Raw genomic sequence first — 16,093 nt, forward strand, 5'->3', positions numbered from 1 at the left:
TGATCTCTGTACGAGTATTTATTGTCGTGTGTCATCTGATGTCTTTCCTGCTGTTCGTTTTTATTCTCTTTGGGTGGTTTTAATTTTTTGGAACAAGGGACCGATGACTGTCGCAGTCTGGTCCCTTTGATCTCCCAAATCAACCAACCAACCTAGGCGGGACGAAGTGACCCTTACACGTCTTCGCATAGGGCACTGTCCTCTTATGCATGCCTTCTTACTACGACGAGAGGAACCCCCGCTGTGTGATGCCTGTGGCGGAGGAATCACTGGACGCCACATTTTAGTTGAGTGCGATTTATATCGTTCTGTCAGGGCGGAAGTTAATATTAGTGGGGATCTGCCCTCGATTTTAGCCGATGACGAGGCGAGTGTCAAAAAAGTTTTAAAGTACTGTGATGTTTCTGGGCTTCAGCCTAAAATTTTAGGTTGGAATTTTTAGTGTGTTGCCGAGTGGCTGACCACTCCTTTTTATTCTTGTAATAGGCCTGTTCCAAACGTGTGCTATGTGTTCCATTTTAACCCCTTCCCCTACGTTCTCTTGCAGTTCTCCTCTTTACGTGCTGCTTTCCACTTTGCTGCTGTTGACGTGCGCACTGCCTGTGTAGACTGTCACCTTTAATTTTAGTCTTATTTTTGCACTTGCTGCATTTTAGTGACACTCGTCCATTGTTGTTTCCATTCGGGCGCTAAAGACTACACGGTTGAGCGCCCATAATACCATATCCATCCATCCAGTAGCCTCTGCCTTCGTTCTGCGTCCCTTTGCCCCTTCTTAGGTGGTATGTACTTGAACATCTTACTAAGCGTTGCCATAATCGCTTCTTCGTATTCGGCGCTTTAAAAACATTGTGTACATGAGGAACTGCTTGCCAAGAGTATTACATATAGTTTTTCTACAAAGGTCCGTCTCGTGGTTTTCTTGCAGTAGGACATGTTTTTCTATAATGACCCTCCTTGCTGCAGTGGGAAAAAACTGAAATCTTATTTGGATCACACATGGGTACATGTGAGTAATCCTCAGACATGGTGTATTTTGGAACTGCTACATGTCGTTCAATAAATGCAGTACTGCAACCACTGTATATTCTGCCAGTCTTGACTATTTGTTTTCTGATATTTTCTGGAATTTCGGCAACATGGGGAACTGTATGCAGTTCTGCTGGACCTAACTTAAATCATAACTCTGATTGTATTACAGTTTTGTTGACATGCTCTGTTCACCATTTTGACTATAAATGCACTCAGTGAGGTCATCTGCTTCCTGAAGATCATGTAGCAGCTCGAAAATGCGCAATGTACGAGGGTTACTCACTTGTAGCTATATGTGGTGCACACAATTCAGTTTTTACCCACTGCAGCGAGGAGTGACATCATAGAATGTCATACCGTATATTGTCATTTTGTTTTGCGTTTTATTCGGGCAGGGGCTTTTTATCGCTTAATCTGTTTGTCTTCTTGTGTAGATTCTGGCCTGTGGCCTGCGATTTTAGTTTCATTTTTTAGTGTTTCTCGATGGTTCGCTTTTCCTTTGTCTGCCCCCTGCGGGTTCGGGGGTTAGAATAGGCCCGCGGTATTCCTGCCTGTCGTAAGAGGCGACTAAAAGGAGTCTCAAATGTTTCGGCCATATGTGATGGTCCCCTCTCGGGTTTGACCTCCATCTTTCTAAATTTTTCCGAAGAGCGAGCCAATTGGGGAAGGGCGCCTTACTTGGTGCACTGTATCCGTCGTGCAATTAGACCTTTAGCCGGCTTTCTCGTCGTTGCAATGGTGTCCCGCTCGTTTTCGATCTCTTGGGCGATTACCACGCTGCACTCTGCAGTGTTTCTTTTATCTGCGACGACGACCTTGGTCAGTTTTGCACCTAAGATCCAGCACGGTAGCCAGTCCGTTGTGGTGGGGCCGCCATGTACCCTCTTGGTTGTAGCCCCCTGACAACACAGGGATCGCTCTACTGATGCCTGCGCCGTTAACTCCCCACGTATGCCAAGGAGTAGATGCCTATCTCCTTGGGGCATCGGGACTCCCGGCAATGGCCATCCTGCCAGGTGGCCTTTGCTGTGGCTGGGTGGCGCCCGTGGGGAGGGCCCTTGGTCGGAGTAGGTGGCATCAGGGTGGATGACACGCAATGAAGCGTGGCACTTCTTCTCTTGCTGGTGGCCAGCCACCAGCAGTCTCTAAGCGTTCGAGGGCCCATTTCAAAGGTAACGTTTATGACCCCAAATCGTTCCCCTCCATCGCCACACCATGGGAGGAACGAAAGGCATTAAATGCAAGTGAGCAGTATTCGCCCAGATATCTTGTCTGTACCAGAGCTGATGGGGAATCTTTTATGTCCGTGAAGCCTCAGTTCTTTGTCGAGCATTTAGAGGACAAGTTTGGGGAGGTGGAGGGCTTGTCAAAGATGCGGTCCGGATCGGTGTTGATAAAAACGGCGTCCTCCGCCCAGTCGCGGGCCTTGCTCGCTTGTACTAAGCTGGGGGATGTCTCCGTCACTATCACGCCCCATAAAAGTCTGAACATGGTCCAGGGCATTATCTTTCACAGGGATCTCCTTTTACAGTCCGATGACGAGCTGCGCGCCAACTTGGAGCGCCGAGGTGTCCATTTCGTCCGGCGCGTCCACCGGGGTCCGAGGGATCGTCAAGTTGCCACCGGTGCCTTCATCTTGGCCTTCGAGGGTGACACCTTACCTGAGAAGGTCAAGGTGATGGTGTACCGTTGTGATGTCAGGCCTTATATCCCTCCCCCGATGCGGTGCTTCAAGTGTTGGAAGTTCGGCCACATGTCTTCACGCTGTGCTTCCGACCTCGTCTGTCGCGATTGCGGTCGACCATCCCATCCTGATCATCCCTGTGCCCCACCTCCAATCTGTGTGAACTGTGGTGCGCACCATCCGCCTTGCTCGCCAGACTGTCCGATTCTGCAGAAGGAGCGGAAGATCATGGAGATAAAGACTCTCGACCGCCTGACGTACACTGAGGCGAAGCGGAAATATGACCGGCTTCACCCAGTGCGCATGACGGCTTCTTATGCCGCAACTGTCTCTCCTGCTACGGTTCAATCCTCTCCAGCCAGCTCGCAGAGTCGCAGTCCCGCACCTGCCCCCTTGATGGTGGGGGGCACTAAACCCACTGTTGCTCCTGCTCCATCTACTTCAGGAGCAACACCCCCCCAACCATCGGGGGCATCAGTTCCCCCTTCCCAGCCGGAGAAGCGTAAGACTTCTTCGGCTACTCTCGTCCGGAAGGGGTCCCTTGGGGACCTCCCTTCACACGTTCCGACCGGTTCCAAAGCCGACAGCCGCAAGTGGCTCAAACAACCGCCGGTCCCTGGTCGTCGGGACACACGGTCGTCGTCTGTCCCTGAGACTGACCCGGTGACGCCCTCCCAGCCTGAACCACCAAAGGCTCAGCGCGAGAAGCAGAAGAAGAAGAAACTCCCCAAGGCCACCGACAATGCGGTGGCACCCATTCCACCGCTTCCTACAAGCTCTGCGTCTGAGGATGAGGTGGAGATTCTGGCGTCCGCTGAGGACATGGATCTCGCCAGTCCCTCGGACGCACTGGCTGGCTGTTCTCCAGGTGGTGACTCAGTAGTAGCAGCAGGGGCCTCGGAGGCGTAATCTGCCTCCCCAGTCCCTCACGCCTTTCCCATCCATGGCTAATACCATCCTCCAATGGAACTGCAGCGGTTTCTTCCACCATCTAGCTGAGCTCCGCCAACTTATCAGCCTTCCTCCTTTCCTTTGCATTGCTCTGCAGGAAACTTGGTTTCCAGCACTGCGAACCCCCGCCCTCCGTGGCTATCGGGGTTATTTTAAGAACCGGGCAGCTTATGAAAGGGTGTCTGGTGGCGTCTGCATATATGTCCTTAACTCTCTACACAGCGAGTTTGTACCTCTACAAACAGCTTTAGAGGCTGTCGCTGTTCGGGTGTGGACGCCACAGGCTGTTACCGTCTGCAGTATTTACCTACCACCGGATGGTGCTGTCGCACAGCATGTCCTGGCTGCTCTGATAGCACAACTGCCGCCACCTTTCTTGTTGCTGGGCGATTTCAATGCCCACAACCCTCTATGGGGTGGGACTGTCTCCGATGACCGCGGTCGTGCCGTGGAGCATTTGTTGGCTCAGCTCGACCTTAGCCTCCTGAACACCGGTGCTCCCACACATTTCAGTGTGGCCCACGGCTCGTTCTCGGCCATCGATCTCTCTCTTTGCAGCCCCGGCCTTGTCCCATCTCTCCACTGGAGAGTGCATCCTGACCTGTGTGGTAGTGACCATTTTCCCATCTATTTGTCACTGCCCCAGTGTCATTCTTCTGGGCGCCTGCCCCGCTGGGCTCTCCACAGGGCTGACTGGCCGAGTTTCACTTCCGCGGCAACCGTTGAGTCTCCCCCACAGGGTGACATTGACGATGTGGTCCGTGACTTAACCACGTCCATCATTTCGGCGGCCGAGGCTGCCATCCCCCGCTCTTCTGGACTCCCTCGGAGGAAGGCTGTACCCTGGTGGTCGCCGGAGATTGCTGAAGCTATTCGCGACCGTCGGCGGGCCCTCCAGCGTCATCGGCGGCACCTGTCTCTCGAGACCCTCATCGCCTTTAAGAGGCTCCGTGCCTTCGCCCGTCGTCTTATTGCACGGCGTAAGCAGGAGTGCTGGGAGCGGTATGTTTCATCCTTGGGCTCTCGTGTCTCCCCCTCGCTCGTGTGGTCCCGGATACGGCGGATTTATGGACACCAGACCCCTATGGGTGTCGCTGGGATCTCCTTGGACGGCGCTGTCTGCACGGACGCTGCCGCCATTGCTGAACACCTTGCTGCGCACTTTGCTCAGAGCTCTGCAACTGCAACTTATCCCCCCGCCTTTCGCTCTCTAAAGGAGCGAGCCGAGCGGACGCCGTTATCGTTCCACACGCGTCGTTCTGAGAAATACAATGCTCCCTTCAGCGAGCGGGAATTCCTTGCTGCCCTCGCCGACTGCCCTGATACGGCACCAGGACCAGACGGTATACACGCGCAGATGCTGAAGCATCTTTCCAGGGACTGCCAGCGACACGTCCTCACCATCTTTAACCGCATTTGGAGCGAGGGCGTGTTCCCGTCGCAATGGCGTGAGGGTCTTATTGTCCCCATCTTGAAGCCCGATGCGGACCCACTGGCGGTGGACAGCTATCGTCCCATTACCCTCACCAACGTTTTGTGCAAATTGCTCGAACGTATGGTGGGGCGGCGTTTGTGTTGGGTCCTTGAATCGCGCGGTCTCCTCGCTCCATCCCAGGGTGGCTTCCGTCGGGGCCGGTCTGCAGCGGACAATTTGGTGCGGCTGGAATCTGCTATCCGTACGGCCTTTGCCCGACGTCAGCATCTCGTTGCCGTATTCTTCGATCTGCGGAAGGCGTATGACACCACATGGAGGCATCACATCCTTGCTACGTTGCATGAGTGGGGTCTTCGTGGTCGACTCCCGGCTTTTCTTCAGACCTTTCTATTGCACCGCTCTTTCCGGGTACAAGTCGGTGCCTCCTCTAGTTCATCCTATACACAGGAGAATGGGGTCCCGCAGGGCTCGGTGTTGAGCGTCTCGTTATTTCTAGTGGCCATTAATGGTTTGGCTGCAGCCGTGGGGTCGTCGGTGTCTCCTTCTTTGTATGCCGACGACTTCTGCATCTCATTTAGCTCCACGACTACGGGGGTCGCCGAACGCAGGCTGCAAGTAGCCGTACGCAAGGCAGAATCGTGGGCTCTGACTCACGGTTTTCAGTTCTCTGCAGCCAAGACTCGAGTTATGCACTTCTGCAGGCGTCGGACGGTCCACCCTCATCCTGAACTTTACCTTGATGGCCACCTGCTTGAAGTGGTGGACACTTGCCGCTTCTTAGGACTCGTGTTTGATGCCCGGCTCACATGGGTTCCTCATATTACTCAGCTGAAGCAAAAGTGCTGGCGGCATCTCAACGCCCTCCGCTGCCTCAGCCACACATCTTGGGGTGCGGATCGCTGCACGCTGTTGCGACTGTACAAAGCCCTTGTGCAGTCCAGGCTTGATTATGGGAGCCTGGCCTATGGGTCTGCATCACCCTCAGTGTTGAAGTTGTTAGACCCCATACATCACTGTGGGGTTCGGCTTGCAACTGGCGCATTTCGTACGAGCCCCGTGGATAGTCTACTGGTGGAGGCCGGGGTTCCCCCGCTGCGGATTCGCCGCCATCGACTGCTCGCCGACTATGCTGTCCACGTTCATTGCTCGCCGGGCCATCCCCATCGTCGCCTGCTTTTCCCTGTCTCGGTCCTCCACCTGCCCGAACGGCGACCTCGGTCTGGGCTTTCCATAGCTGTCCGTGTCCAGTCCCTGCTGTCCGAACTGGGATCATTCCCTCTTCTGCCTCCCTTCCGGGTCCGTGCACCTACGCCTCCCTGGTGCTTGTCCTGTCCGTCCGTCCGTCTGGACTTGGCACAGGGACCCAAGGACTCGGTTCCGCCTGTGGCCCTCCGTCGCCGTTTTCTTGCGCTCCTCGCCTCATTTTCGGACTGTGAGCCTGTCTACACCGATGGTTCCCTGGTTGATGGTCGCACTGCCTACGCTTTTGCTCATGCCACCCACGTTGAACAGCGCTCCTTGCCGGCTGGCTGCAGTATTTTTACTGCAGAGCTGGTGGCCATATTGCGCGCTCTTGAGCATATGCGTTCCTGCTCAGGTACGTCCCTTGTCATCTGCAGTGACTCCCTGAGCAGCCTCCAGGCCATCGACCGCTGCTATCCCTCATGTCCTCTGGTGTCCTCTATTCGGGAGTCTGTTTCCACCATTACCCGCTCTGGACGTTCGGTGGTCTTTGTTTGGACGCCGGGTCACGTTGGCATCCCAGGGAACGAACGTGTCGACAGGTTGGCCAAAGGGGCGATCGACGCCCCAGTTTTGGAGATCGGCCTTACGGCTCGCGACCAGCAGCTGGTGTTGCGCCGTAAGGTGCTTGGGATGTGGGCTGCTGAGTGGCGTGGCATGACAGCCCCGAATAAACTGCGGGCTGTCAAGGAGACGACCGATGTGTGGCGTTCCTCCCTGCGGGCTTCTCGCAGGGACTCGGTGGTCCTGTGTCGGCTGCGCATCGGCCATACATACCTGACGCACGGCCATCTGTTGCGTCAGGAGGATCCCCCTCTGTGTCGGTGTGGGTCCCGGCTGACGGTCGGCCACATTTTGCTGGAGTGTCCTCGACTGCGCACACTCCGGCAATCTTTTAATCTCCCGGGCACTTTGGCTTTGGTTTATCTGACGATGCCTCCATGGCTGACAATGTTTTACATTTTATCCGTGGTAGTCCTTTTTATGGTTCGATTTAGGGAGGTCCTGCACCTTCCCATTCTGTGTCTTTTGTCCTCGCGTCTCTTTACATTTGTTGCTGTTTTGGTGTATAGTCTGCTGGTTGACTCTTTCCCTTTTTTTTGTCTCGCGGTCAGTCAACCAGTCTCCAGCCATCTTCTTTTCTTCTGTATGTTAGTGTCTGGTGTTTGTCTGCCCTCTTCTTGTCTGTGGTGTTCGTTGTTGCATTTGTGTTCTTGTAGTGCCTGGGGGGAGTCTCCTTCCCTCTAGGGTTTTACCTGCTTCGTGACCCTGTCTCGCCTGTTTTTGGAATGGGGGACTGATGACCTTAGCTGTTTAGTCCCCCTTAAACATCCCAACAACCAACCAACCTTCCTTTGTCTCCATGGTCGGCCAACCACTGTCACACTCTGTGCTGTTTTAATTCCTTTTGTCTGGTGTCTAAGTCTTTCTTATCCTGTGTCGTCTGTCGGCTTTTCCTTTGTTCCTTTTTATTCTGTGTGGGTGTTTGAAATTTTGGAACAAGGGACCGATGACCGTGGCAGTCCGGTCCCTTTAATCCCCCAAACAAACCAACCGACCAACCAAACCATACTGTCATTAAAATTCGTTTTGTGGGAAGTTCACAAGCGAACTTCGCCTCTATTCTGGTACTGTTCAAGAACTTCTCAATGACTTGTTGTTTTTCAGGTTCTGAAAAGTGTGTATTTTGCAGTACAAATTGCTTTGATTAATATATTGTAAGTTTTTTGGTTAACACCCTTTCCAGAATTATCATTGATATTTTATTTGAAACATCGCATTTACTTTGTTCCAGAAATAGTATGTATATACTTCGTTGTATATTGGATTTAATTTGGTCTTGTGGTGTTGGTTTCGGTGCCGGTATAGCAGCAGCTGCAACATATGACGTTGGTGCTGGCCCAGTGCTCAGCATTTGAGAGGATTTGAATTCCCACCACAACAGGTAGCCCTGCAGCGCTGCGCTGTTTACATTTGTGGCGAGCCCTGGCGGTCGTTTTCCTGGAGCTGTAGACGGACCGAGACAGAGCTGTCCAGTCTCTACTGTCCCACTGACTGGTGTGAAAGCGGCTGTTAGTCGACATCGCCTCCCACGTTACCGAGCCGTGTACTTTACGATTAGCTGTTGACGTCGTCCGTGGCATATGTATACGTCGTGCTGATTGATTTCCCACGTGCTGTTGCATGTAGGAGAGTGCACTTGCGGATTCAGTAGATCCAGGCATGTGCATGAAGGGTTCCGAAGGTGGTTTCGGCGGGCTGTGACTTGTGTACATGAGGTATGTTTCAGAGGTGCAGTCCACGTCAATGCTGTTAATGCGTACTTCAGTAAGTTTTCGTGGAGTGCGGTATGATCACGTCTTCGGAAGTAGTTTGTTTGATGGTGTGATTTCCACAACTGCACGAGTTTGGTCGCATGCTAGTCGATGTGCGCGTGAGTGCATGTCCTGGAGCACAGTGAAATCATGTTTTGGGATTTTGGAGTCATTTCTACAGTTACGTGACTTGGGTTTCGGTGATTTATTGTCCGACATAAGAATCTGTTATAATTTGAATTTCTCCGTTGGTCGCATTTGTCTGTTAGTTTCTCTCCGCTGTTGACCATGCATCGTAGGCAGTCGCATTCTATTCCTCGATTACGGTCGCTGTCAGTACTCACAAGGGAACCTCCCCATCGGACCCCCCTCAGATTTAGCTATAAGTTGGAACAGTGGATAGGCCTTGAAAAACTGAACACAGATAAATCGAGAAAACAGGAAGAAGTTGTGTAGAACTATGAAAAAAATTACAAAAATATACGAACTGAGTAGTCCACGTGCAACATATACAACTTCAAGGGCGCTGTGCAGTCAGGAGCGCCGTGGTCCTGTGGTTAGCGTGAGCAGCTGCGGAATGAGAGGTCCATGGTTCAAGTCCTCCCTGGAGTGAAAAATTTATTTTCGCAAAGTTATGATCTGTCCGTTCGTTCATTGACGTCTCTGTTCACTGTAATAAGTTTAGTGTCTGTGTTTTGCGACCGCACCGCAAAACCGTGCGATTAGTAGACGAAAGGACGTGCCTCTCCAATGGGAGCCGAAAACATTTCATCGCAAGGTCATAGGTCAACAGATTCCTCCACAGGAAAAACGTCTGATATATTCTGTACGATACTGTTGACGGCATGTGCGTCACATGACAGTAATATGTTGTCGACCCACCTAACTTGTACACTTGGCGAATGGGTAAAGATTCTTCTACCTTGCCCGATTTAGGTTTTCTTGTGGATGTGATTATCACTCCCAAAAAAGTGATCGCATCGGACGGACAGATAATAATTGTCTGAAAACAAAAAATTAAAATTTTCGGTCGGGGGAAGACTTGAACCAAGGACCTCTCACCCCATAGCTGCTCACCCTAACCACAGAACCACAGCACTCCTGAGTGCACATCACCCTTGAAGTTGTATATGTTGCACATGGAATACTCAGTTCGTATATTTCGCTAATTTTTTTATAGTTCCACACAACTTCTTCCTGTTTTCTCGATTTATCTGTGTTCAGTTTTTCAAGGCCTAATCACTGTTCCAACATATAGCTAAATCTGAGGGGGGTGCGATGGGGAGGTTCCCTTGTCACAGGCTGCCGATCGGTGAAGAGGTATCCTGCACATCGTACGACCGCAACGTTATGATAGTATTGGTCGTCTTTATTTCAGAAACTAGCGACGTTATGTTGTCAGGGGGCTGTTGGCAAGTGTGCTCCGGTCTGTCGTCCGGGCGAGGTCCAATGCGAGTAGTACGTATGAGGAACGTGATATCGTTTGGATTCTGTTGTAAGTATCTTCGACTGATGCCTGCATTTGTTTTATCAAATTTCACTTGTGCTGAGCGCCAGTGGATGGAAAAATCCGTTGTTCAGATGCGACTTTTATTCCTATCCTTCAGTTCTTGGTGGAATTCTTGTCTGTTGCGTCGGATGGTTAGTGTCCAAGACATGAATTACTGTGTGCTGTATAATCACCATGTTTGTCTCAATGTATCTTACGTAATACGCGCTTAAGTGGAAAACGTTTCAATGGCAAGCAGCGTTAGTAAGAAAACTGCCGAGCTGCGACTGAAGTTTTACCGCAACAAATACTCGAGCTAAAATCTGCTTGGGAAGAGAGGGGTTAATCCCTACAAGTAACGAAGATACCAGTACAGTAGGCTAATGGTATCTGAGGACAGGCGGGAGAGTCCCAGGTGGGCTAAGTGCAAACTAGCCATAAACGGCTAGTACGGCTGCTTACCAAAATTTGTCTTCAGTTAAGAACTGTGAAGTGCGCTATGGAATAAGCACTACTTGTGATCTTGCAGGAAAGTTTTTGGTGCTGGGTGGTGGTATCAGAAATTTAATTAATGCAGTCATAATGAAAAGGCTGCGCGTCAACTAAACCTTATCGTTTACCTGTATTCATTTATTCTTGCCGGCTGTTGACTGTTGGTTCCCTGCCTGTTGTATAGGGATAATTAACATTTAAATTTAGCCACGTGTCACATTTAAAACCGTGCTGTAGTTTCACAGTAAGGCCATGTTATTTGTATCTTTTCTACGTAAACTGCGTCTCTCCTGTGGTTGCTTTCCACCACTGCAGTGGCGTCGTCGCCCACGATGAGCGATCGGGAAGCAGGAAGTTGAGATCGCCAAGACATGGGCGGACCTACCTTGCTGTTAAGGTTTAAAATGAAAGTATTCAGCGCAACCGTCTACCAGTCACTAAAGCACCTCTCCATTCGCAAGCTACTTAATATGTTGCAGTACTGCTTGCTGCTGTCGAAGGCTTTCGTTTTTGTCTTAAGTGGGCAATAACTAATTTGTTTTAAGTACTCTCGTCAGCCCTGGATTGTTTTTATGTCCTACACAGCTGTTACGACGTAATACAATTTTTTCCGGGTTATCACGTGATTACTCTCGACTGGAGCATTATGTACGGAAAGTGCTGCATGACTTTGCCCTTGTACGATGTGCAGAATACCTATTAACTAATCGACACCCTGCTGAGTACTCACAGTTGGGCCTGCCGCCTGCCAGCATTCTCTCTTCACCATCTTCTAATGGGTGAGTATTAAGTTTTTTGTATTCTAGCTTCCAGTTGCTTCGCATTTGTGCAGCGCCTCCCTGTTCCAGAAGGCAGTTGTTCAGCGGGAGTGCACTATTTGGCTTAATGCAGTAGATCTGGCTACATTTAGAAAACTGTTGTTCCAAGTTTCTAATGAAATTTTTACCTATAGGCCTCTCCTCATTAAAGGCTGTATTCTATACAGCTTAAAAATCTTGAATACTCAACCTTTAACAATTACGTAATTAGTTTTACAACTCCATGTTACCTATGTGCATTTCTAAGAATAATTCTGCGATTCATGTTCCTCCGTTTTATGGGGAACGCGATCTGTGGGGCGGAGAAACCTGACAGCTGACGTAAAGCAGCTGACTTCATTTACTACTTGACTATCGAAAATTTCACTGCAGCAGGATAGGACAGAGGAGTTGTTCTTACTATGGTGCGTTAAGTTCAGCGAGGAACTATTAGTAATTTCCAAACAATGGATCTGAGAATATATATAGTATAGCCTACTCTCTACTACCACTAACTCTGTTTTTGCTTGTTTCACCTGGAAGGCTGAAAAACAATATCTTCCAGACAGAGCATCGTCAAGAAACCATGGAGCTACCAAGCGACCTCTACCTCTGATGAAAGTTTCTGGTTGTTCAACAGTGAAACGAGCAACAGCAACATCTTTCTCCCATCTGAACGCTTATTCCTCCTCAGTGTAAGAGCACCATACTGACTGCCGTCATGTAGCACTACAGGTTCTCATTATGTGCAGGACGTGACTCTTCAGAGAATGAGGGTGCAGAAAAATGTCTCCTTCGTAGCCAGGACACATTCTGCTGGCGGTTCTTTCATCTTACCTTTGCTTCCTTTTGGCTAGACTCCTAACTTGTACAAGTATTAACATCGTTGTACAGACGACGAAACGTGTTGCGTACTGACAGGAAAAGTTTCGTGAAAACTATTTTGGTTTAAATTTTCGTTTATGGAATTCTGTTGGATCTGGCACTCGCTGTTTAATGAGTGGTCATAAGAATCCGTCTAGAAGTTAGTAAACTTGCAGGATAACTGTTCTATGCTGCGAACGATTCGGCCTATATATGTTGGTCCCCTCTCGCGATTGACCTTCATATTTCCAAGGTCCACTACCCCCCAAGGCCCCCCCCCCCCCCACGCCCCGTCCCTTATTATAGCACTGTGACTGGATGGCCATTGGTCTGGTGACATCAATCTACTTATCCTTTTTGCTGAACCGTAAGCACTTACCTGATGGGTTGATACCATGGCCAGAAGAAATCACCATTGCTCTTTCTATGCAGCCATTTAATTACACACATTTCAGTCATAATGGACAGGCATATGTGACGACCCTCAGCCTGCCATAGTAAGTTCCCTGTCAGTTTTGAGTCTTGAATCCTTGGGTATTCTTTTCATACCAGCTTCAGACTGCAGAAAATATCACGATAGATTGTGTGTCCAGGAGTAAGACTTTCGGTCAGCTGGATTACAGTCGTTTCACCTACGCCAAATCCTTGATTAGTCACGGTATGTGGTTTCCCTCTGATTAAATGTAAAGTCTGTGGAAATACGGAAGCGTCCGATACCACCCGTCTGCTTTGATCCATGACGTCACAAATATGGCGGAAACGACCGTAAATGACAATTCCAATATGGCGGATATAAAGTCGTTACATACTATAAAGACGAAAATACATCGAAAAACACACAAACACACCCACAAACACACCTTTGTGCGGGCGCGTTTGTGCGGGCGGCCCTGAGCGAGGTGGCGCAGTGGTTAGACACTGGACTCGCATTCGGGAGGACGACGGTTCAATCCCGCGTCCGGCCATCCTGATTTAGGTTTTCCGTGATTTCCCTAAATCACTCCAGGCCAATGCCGGGATGGTTCCTCTGAAAGGGCACGGCCGAATTTCTTCCCCATCCTTCCCTAATCCGATGAGACCGATGACCTCGCTGTCTGGTCTCCTTCCCCGAAACCAACCAACCACCTCCACCCCACCCCACCCCTACCCCACCCCCAACCTCCCCCCCGCCTGACAACAAAACAAAAACCCACAAACAAAAACCAAATGCAACATAAAAAATCTCAACCACACACAACTCAACAAAAACTTCAACAAAATAGATCCTCCACGACAAAATAGATCCTCAACGACAAAATCGATCCTCCACAACTAAAACACACTCCCTCCACCTCAACAAACACTCTACAACAAAATAAACCACCCACCCCACCCTGAGCCGCAGCCACCCACCCACCTACCCAGACCACCCTAACTAACCACTTTCGGCCTATACGTTGTACCCACAGCCCTTACGAAAACCCAAACAACACAATAGCCCTCTGGGACACTCTTCTGCCAACAGTACTCTGCCGACTCTAAACTACGGTTCACTACTAAATGATTAAATCCCCTCTCACCCAACCCCCTATACGAAGAAAAAGCATCAGAAACTACTGTGGACCCTGGCTCTATATATTCCTCAATTAACCCCACTAATTCGGCCTTGGACCTCCCTTCCACAACCCTAAAAACACATATGGAACACCCCCCCCCCCCGGAACAACAGCCCCCCCACACCCATGACCAGCCACAGACTTCCCAATCCCATTCTTCCTTTTCCCAAACTGTGACTCGTCAACCTCCACAACCACCCCAACTTACCTATACTTAATAAATTCTGAACACACTTCACAACAAAACGAATACCAATCCAGAACGCTCCTCTCACTCACACCAGTCTCATGCGCGCAAAAACTCTGTGGGGATCTATAACAAAAATGTCACAATTACAATCTTGCACATGCCCAACCTAGACTTCTCGAACCAGGTACCGCCCCGTATGGAACGCCATATGTCGTCTTTCCGACAGCGCCACATATAACTGTCCCTGGCCAGAGAGGCCGGAACTTTAACGAACTCTACGGGTCACCCTTCATCAGGTTCTGCTAAATCTCGAGCCCAAAAGTCAGAGACAAAGACTTCGAAAAAAGAGCATACTCGTGAAGATATTTTAGGTACCCCACCTTCACAACCATTGGTTCCCCCTTCATCTAAACATCATACTTCCAAGAAGGCTACTAAGAAACCCAGTTCATCTCCTTCTCCGCCAAGGCGTGTCTCATCTACAGCACCACATGGCGGAAATCGCCCGCGGCCGTCGTCTGTGTCGTCGAGGCGCACTGCTGGCGGCCGATCAACCGGCCGATCGCTGGTGGCAGGAGCTACTCCTGAACAACCTATGGATCAGGATCTTCTGCCTTCGGCTGAATGCCATTCCATGCTGTCAGTCGCAAGCTCTGAGCAGTCGTTGAGTTGACAGCAACCTTGGTCACATTCCTCCATTTTCTGTTCACCCTATGTCCATTATCCACTGGAATATCCGCGTCATTCGAGCCAATCGGGATGAATTGTCGATCCTCTTACGATGCTACTCGCCAGTCATCTTCTGTCTTCAGGAAACAAAGCTGCGTCCCCATGACCGCTTTGCTCTCCCCCGTTTTCAGTCCATCCGATTTGATCTCTGTTGAAGGCACTCCAGCCCATGAAGGACTCACGATTATTCTCCATGATACTCTCCATTAGCACCCAATCCACTTAAACACTTCCTTCCAAGCTGTCGCTGTCCGTCTTTCCCTTTCAGGATATACCTGTTCTCTCTTTGTTTGTATACATTTCATCTTCCACATCAATGGCACGAGCTGATCTCCTTCATCTTCTTGGTCAGCTTCCGCCCCCCTATTTGCTGGTTGGGTACTTCAATGCCCACCACCCGCTTTGGGGATCTCCACATCTTTGTCCACGTGGCTCACTATTGCTAGACGTTTTCCACCAAGCGGATCTAGTTTGCCTCAACACTGGGGACCCCACGTTTTTGTCTGCCTCCACGACAAATTTATCTCATTTGGACCTTGCGATCGGTACTGTTCCGCTTGCTCGGCGCTTCGAATGGTTCGCCCTTGATGATACACACTCGAGTGACCACTTTCCATGTGTCCTTAGGCTGCAGCCTCAACTGCCATATATGCGCCCGCGACGCTGGAAGTTTGCCCAAGCCGATTGGACACTTTTTTCGTCTCTAGCGACGTGCTCTTCGCGTTTTCCGCCACCATCCTACTTTGGCCAACTGTATCCGCTATAAGCAGTTCGTGCGCGATGCCGTCGTGTCATCCGCGATAGCAAGAAGGCAAGCTGGAAATTCTTCATTAGCTCATTTAACACCTTCACTCCCTCCTCGGAAGTTTGGAGTCGGCTTCGACGGTTCTCAGGCGCGCCTAGTTTCTCCCCGGTCTCTGGGCTCACTGTCGCGCATGATACATTAGTGGACCCCGTCGCAATTTCTAACTCATTGGGTCAGCACTTTGCTGAGATTTCGAGCTCTTCAAATTACCCGCCAGCGTTTCTCCCGAAGAAACGTGCAGCGGAAGTGCGTTATCTTGCTTTCTCCTCTCAAAATCGCAAAAGCTACAATACTGTTTTTTCCTTGCGGGAACTCCAACATGCACTCTCTTCTTCTCGCTCCTCCGCCCCCAGCACCGGATGGTATCCACGTCCAAATGTTGCATTTATCAACCCATAGTCTGCGTAACCTCCTTCGCCTTTATAATCAAATTTGGACCGACAGTACTTTCCCAGACGATGGCGGGAAGCTAT

Source organism: Schistocerca nitens, unplaced genomic scaffold, assembly GCF_023898315.1.
Source record: "Schistocerca nitens isolate TAMUIC-IGC-003100 unplaced genomic scaffold, iqSchNite1.1 HiC_scaffold_412, whole genome shotgun sequence".
Lineage (NCBI taxonomy): Eukaryota > Metazoa > Arthropoda > Insecta > Orthoptera > Acrididae > Schistocerca > Schistocerca nitens.